Consider the following 6,120-nt stretch of genomic DNA (forward strand, 5'->3'; position numbering starts at 1 on the left):
TAATTGTGCGTTGTAATTTCAGAAATGCCAGTGAAGAGAAAAGCAACAGCCGCCCAGAAGGGCAAGAATGCGACAGGAAGGCAGATTGAGCAGGAGCCACCGGTAAATATTGAAAAGGATGTGTCCCATAATGAGGCTCCATCTCGGACTTCTCATACTCCACCTATATTAGAGAAGCATGAAGGGGTCTCTACTCCAGCTCCAGTGCCTCCAGTTCCTCCACCAGGAGCTTCAGGAAAGCAGATAACCGAGGCTATTCAGTTATTGACCCGGCTGGTTGCTGCTCAAGCTCAGTGGAAGAATGCGGGTCCAGGTGAAAGAGCGACTAGTGCCAGAGCCCGTGATTTTATGAGTTTGAATCCTCTAGAATTTTTTGGGTCAAAGTCGGATAAAGACCCACAGGGCTTTATAGATGAGATGCTGAGGATGCTGAGAATAATACATGCTTCCGATACTGAGTCAATGGAGCTAGCATCCGATAGATTGCGGGATGTAGCCGTCCTATGATATAATAATTGGATATCTTCGAGAAAGGAAAACGCACCTCCCCTGGTATAGCAGGAATTCGTATATGCTTTCATCGGCCATTATTTTCCACCTGAGGTCCATCGGACTCGGGCTGACAGGTTTTTGAATTTAAAGCAAGGAAATATAAGTGCTCGAGAGTATAGTCTCCGTTTTAATTCATTGTCTAGGTATGCTCCGACCATAGTAGTCGATATGGGAGACCGGGTATTTATGAGTGGCTTAGTGCCACATTTGATCAAAGATTGGTTGACAGTTTCACTCCAGGAGGGGATGGATATCTCTCGTATTCAAGCTCACGCTCAGAATTTAGAAGAGCAGCAGCAGCCGCACAGGGATGAGCGTGATATGGACAGAGGGCATAGTAAGAGGGCCAGATCTGCCGGTGCTAGTAGTGAGTATAGAGGGGGTCAGAGGCAACAATATTCCAGATATTCAGGCCAATCCGCGGCTATTGCGCCTCCTCGATTTGCGGGTAGGAGTTTTGATCGCCCCGTTTATTCTGGATCGGGTCAGAGTTTCGAGTTCCTAATTTGGAGATGATCCCAGTCAGAGGAGACCACCATTACCACGATGCAACCAGTGCGGTAGATCACATTCGGGTCCTTGTCGCCGGGGTTCAGATGCTTGTTATGCCTGTGGCCAGATTGGGCACATGATGCGTGATTGTCCCTCGATGAGTGGTAGAAGTGGGGCTCAACCTACAGGATCAGCATCCGGTTCTTCTTCGTCCGTGCCCCCTGTAGGCCAGACTCCCCAGACTTCATCAGGCCGTGGTATTAGAACTACCTCCTCAATATGCCGCCAATATCGATATAAATCATTAGAACTACCCAAATAGTTGCCATCAATAAAATATCATTAACCTCGCTTGTAGATTTCAATGACACCCGATAACACTACCATACCTCAATTTTGAACTAAAATTCATCGACCCCATAAAGGCGATTTACTAAATTACCCATAAGTCCTTCTGGTAATATAAACATAGCCCCCCGGCTCTAGTTGAATATCCCCAATGGTCACCCAAATTGACTCCAAACATTCACGAACCAATCATAGTCCTTTCATACATTTATGGCGACCGATACAAATCCCTCTTCTCATAAAAAAAAACCATTCCGAGACCCTACCATGTACATAGCAAGCCTCCCATACATCTGTGGTAACCTTTTGCACCTCTTTCCTCATGACCAACCCTGTGCCGTCACCTTAGAGTCCAGAAGCTGAATTCTACTCATGTCGTCAACTTAATATCGAAGAACTCTACCTTATGATTGTAATCTTCAGGTTTCTCAACTTCCACCCGATACACAAATATGATACAACCCCATGATATCTTAGTACATCAAGTCCTCCTCGTTCTTCCTCTTAACTTGCCACAACTCTGAACATTTCGACGCAAAACCTGCCGCCTCATTTAATACACCTTACTTCTCGAGCCTCCAATTGTAACCCCTCGAAATGCCTTCAACGCATCCGGAAGTATCAAATCTCGCAATCTCTGCACCATAACTCGAGCGACTTCTCCCAAGTCTTAAATACTGAAATACTCACCCATGCTATCAGTCGACCATGATTCAACATGATCGACCTCCACGATCACGGCCTTTCCTCGAAAATGTAGCCTTAACCCTCAACTGAAGTGATTCTCAAGATTCCCTCTTATTAACCCACTCTAGACCATTTATTTAAGGATGCCGTGAGATTACCCATCTTGATACAATACAATTCACCTCCTCCTCAAACTTGCCGCACCTTTAACTCAAAATATGCACCTCTTCGATCGCTATCCGCAAAGTCCTTTAGTACTCATCGTGCACTATGTCGAATTGTCAATAGACTTCCTCGCTCAATCATACTTATCACTTTTACACCATATATGAAAGATATAACATAATGTCACCACGACCTGCACATGATTCAAGAAGTCACGCTGCTATAATTCTAACACCTTCCTTTTCTGAAGATGTGCCTTACTCCCTCCGATTGAAGATCACTAATGACTTACCTTAATTACTCATTTTCCATACTCTATTTCAAAGTCACACTCACTGCTATCGATCGATCATCAATCAGACTCGCTTACGAGTGGACTGCAATATCATAAGTCTTGCAAAATAGTTGAGCCAATCCTGGAGGTAATCGTATGCCAAACACTCAAACAACCGAGATTTCTCTAATCTCACTTGACTTCAAAACTATAGTTTTTTCTAAAACTGGCGCATCACCTATACAATTTCCTCAAGAAGCCTCTCCGCTAGACATATCAACCAACTCTAGTTATCCCAACAAGAATCAATCATCGCCGATGCAATACTCTAAACCACCACTGAACTGATCCATAATCCGTAGGCGATCCTTAATTACCGTGCACATAATCCTACTAACGTCTTCATATAACTTCACCGAAGTACACTTGCCAAAATCCATTAACTGAAGAACACTTCTTCTGACTTGGTTCTTAAGTTACGAACTCAACATCCATACTCAAATGCTCTATAACAAACTCACCTCTCCTGGTTTCAACCGATATTGCTGATCGTTGACTTAATTTCCGAAATGCTCCTTGCAACTTGAATTAGTTCAACCCATCATTCATCTACCACTTCAAAAGTCCTTATAGACCGACTCCTCACTCAATGGTCCTTCAACGATGCTTGCCTGCGAAAAACCACCCCTTGCCTTATTTTGCCAAACCAGAACACCTCTAACATTAGTGCGATTATCCCTCTCATCCGGTCAACTCCGCAAATCACGACACCCGTAATTGTAGAACATTTCAAGCATTAACCCTTGTACACCACGCCCACAAATCTTATCCAAGATCTAGATGCAAAATATAGGAGTCATCAAATGATCAGTTAAAATATATAACTGGATGAATGCAATGCAATGCAACAGTCATCTCTCTCGCTCCACTCTCAATCTCTGGCAAAGACCTCGGAGTCACTCGATCACTCTCAATCTCCAGCAAAGACCTCGTTGTCACTCGCGCACTCTCAATCTCCGGCAAAGACCTCGGAGTCACTCAATCACTCACCTCACCATCAGGATAATATAAGAGCAATATGGAAAGTGAGCCATGCATGATATCAATCTCGACAGTATCACCAATAAACAATCAACAAATATAAGTCATGTTATTATCCATGGTGAAATATCAATATTACTCTTCCCTTTCATGTGATGAGTGAGCTAGTACATGATAGAGATACAAATAGGTGATAGTCACAGAAAATACACATATCGCGACAAGCCCACATAACAGCTGCCAAAACCAATTTAATTGTAATTGACCTTCACTCCATGCCTGAAGGCCTATCATGCTATCCCTGTTACTTTCTACAACTACATACGATTCTCTAATCACAGTCTAACTAAAGTAAGTCGTAACCTATCTCAATGCCGAGCAGGCGCCACGAACTATTTACCTGAGCCTTTCCTTTGCGAAGAGCTTCTGAACGGTCGAAGTCTAATCAACATTTTAATCTATGTTAGAACCCGAGTCTAATGGTATCCATATTACTAAAATACGATTCGACTCAAAAACAACCTTTGAAGAGGAAATTCGGGCCCACAAGGCAAAAATGAGAATTTTATTTCAAAATCGGATTACCCAACACCCAAAATACCTGTAACCCAAAAATCAAGTAAAAAAGCCACAAATTTTGCAACCAATTTCACTTTCCCCCCAATTTAAGTTTAGGGTTTCTAACCACAACTTTTAAAGCCAAAACACGATTTTAAGCATCAAATAATGATAAGAACCAATTGGAAATAGTGAAATAAGGATTAGAAACCTACCCCCAAACTTAGATTGACAAAACCTCTTTGAAAACCCTTCAAAACGAACTCAAGAACTTGAAAATACAGTCAATGAGGTAAATTTCGGATTTTGGTATTTTTATTACTGGTGCTACAATTCCTTCTTAGCGATCGCGGTCTGAAACACCTGATTGCGACTACTAAATGCGATCGGCCCGAAGGAACCTCTCGCGATCGCGAGACCCTGCAACGCGGGTGTCCACGTGTTCGCGACACAATCACGGGATCATGTAAGCCAAAGACCCACTGGCTAGCGATTGCGTCCCTCTTTCGTGATCATGAAGGATGACACCAGATTCTTCTGGTGTTCTCCAAACTTGGTTTTGACACCCGAAACTCCCCTGAGACCTCCCGAACGCAAACCAAATATACAGAATGACCATAAACGACTCTACAAACTCACTCGCGCCCTTGGAATTAGGGTCATCTTTGACCCAGCAACCCTCAAACCCCAAAAATAAGGTTTCCATCCAATAGCCCAAAACACCACTGAGTGCCTCGGGAACCGAACCAACCACTCCAACAAGTCATAATCAACCATTCCGACCTAATGGAACCGACGAAAACCACAAAACAACTCTAATACCCAAAAGTCAACTATTGGTCAACACTTTTTCGCTTATCAACTTAAGGGCTTCTAAACTCTTGAAACCAATCCCGAGCACCTCGGGAACGAAGCTATCCATCCCCACGAGTCAAACCACTCTAACGACGCTGGGGAAAGGATCAACAAGGATAAAAGAGATAAAATACCTAGAACGACCAAACGGGTCGTTACACCTACCCTAACTCTTACTTGCACACTATGATCCAATCTCCTCCCTAATCGCTATATAGGGATGCATTATATATTATATTATTATTATACTAGTGCTGTGTATAGTATTATACTGCTATAACTATGTTGTATTTGGCTCAATAAATAGTCACACTCAATTTACTCCATTCACATTAAACTCAGCTGGTTTGACCAAACATCACTTCATCCGTATAGCCTCAATACCAAACTCAAGATTCGTCAATGTAGACCACGTATGATGCTTATACGGAGCTGTACTTTGCTATTTGTTGTTTATGTGGATGTCATCCCGATCGTTTCAATATTTATCTCCAAAATTGTTTTTTCCTTATTCTTTTTTTGATAACTTGTCTTTAACTCTTATATTTTTTTATTATTTGTCTTTAAAAAATTTCGTTTGAGAATGGATCCTTAAATAAATTTTCTATAACTTACAATGGAAACACTTTCCCAGTACAGTAAGTGGACTAAATTACACAACTACATTACTTTATTTTGGAAATACCACTCTCTTCGTTTCAATTTACGTGAATCATTTTTTAGTTAGTATCAAAATATCTTTTTGTAAATTTGAAAACAAATTCATTTCGTGAGATTATTTAATGACCACACAAATATATATATATATATATATATATATATATATATATATATATATATATATATATATATATATATATATATATATATATATATGACTTGTTTTAAGCCAGAAGTCTTAAAAGACTTTCGTTCAATATTAAATTTTGTACTCAATCATATAGGTTCACATCAATTGAAACAAATAGTGTATCAGTTATTTTTCAACAAATTCTAGTTATATACTTTGAATGATACATCAAATTCTTTTTGTTTTATATAAAAAAGTACCTCAATTGAACAAGAATTAAATATATTGTACGTTGTTAATTGTATGCAATTCTAGGAAAGAATGCATGATTAAGTTATTTTAATAAGATTATAAGTTG

This window comes from Lycium barbarum, chromosome 6 (genome assembly GCF_019175385.1).
Source record: "Lycium barbarum isolate Lr01 chromosome 6, ASM1917538v2, whole genome shotgun sequence".
Classification (NCBI taxonomy): Eukaryota; Viridiplantae; Streptophyta; class Magnoliopsida; order Solanales; family Solanaceae; genus Lycium; species Lycium barbarum.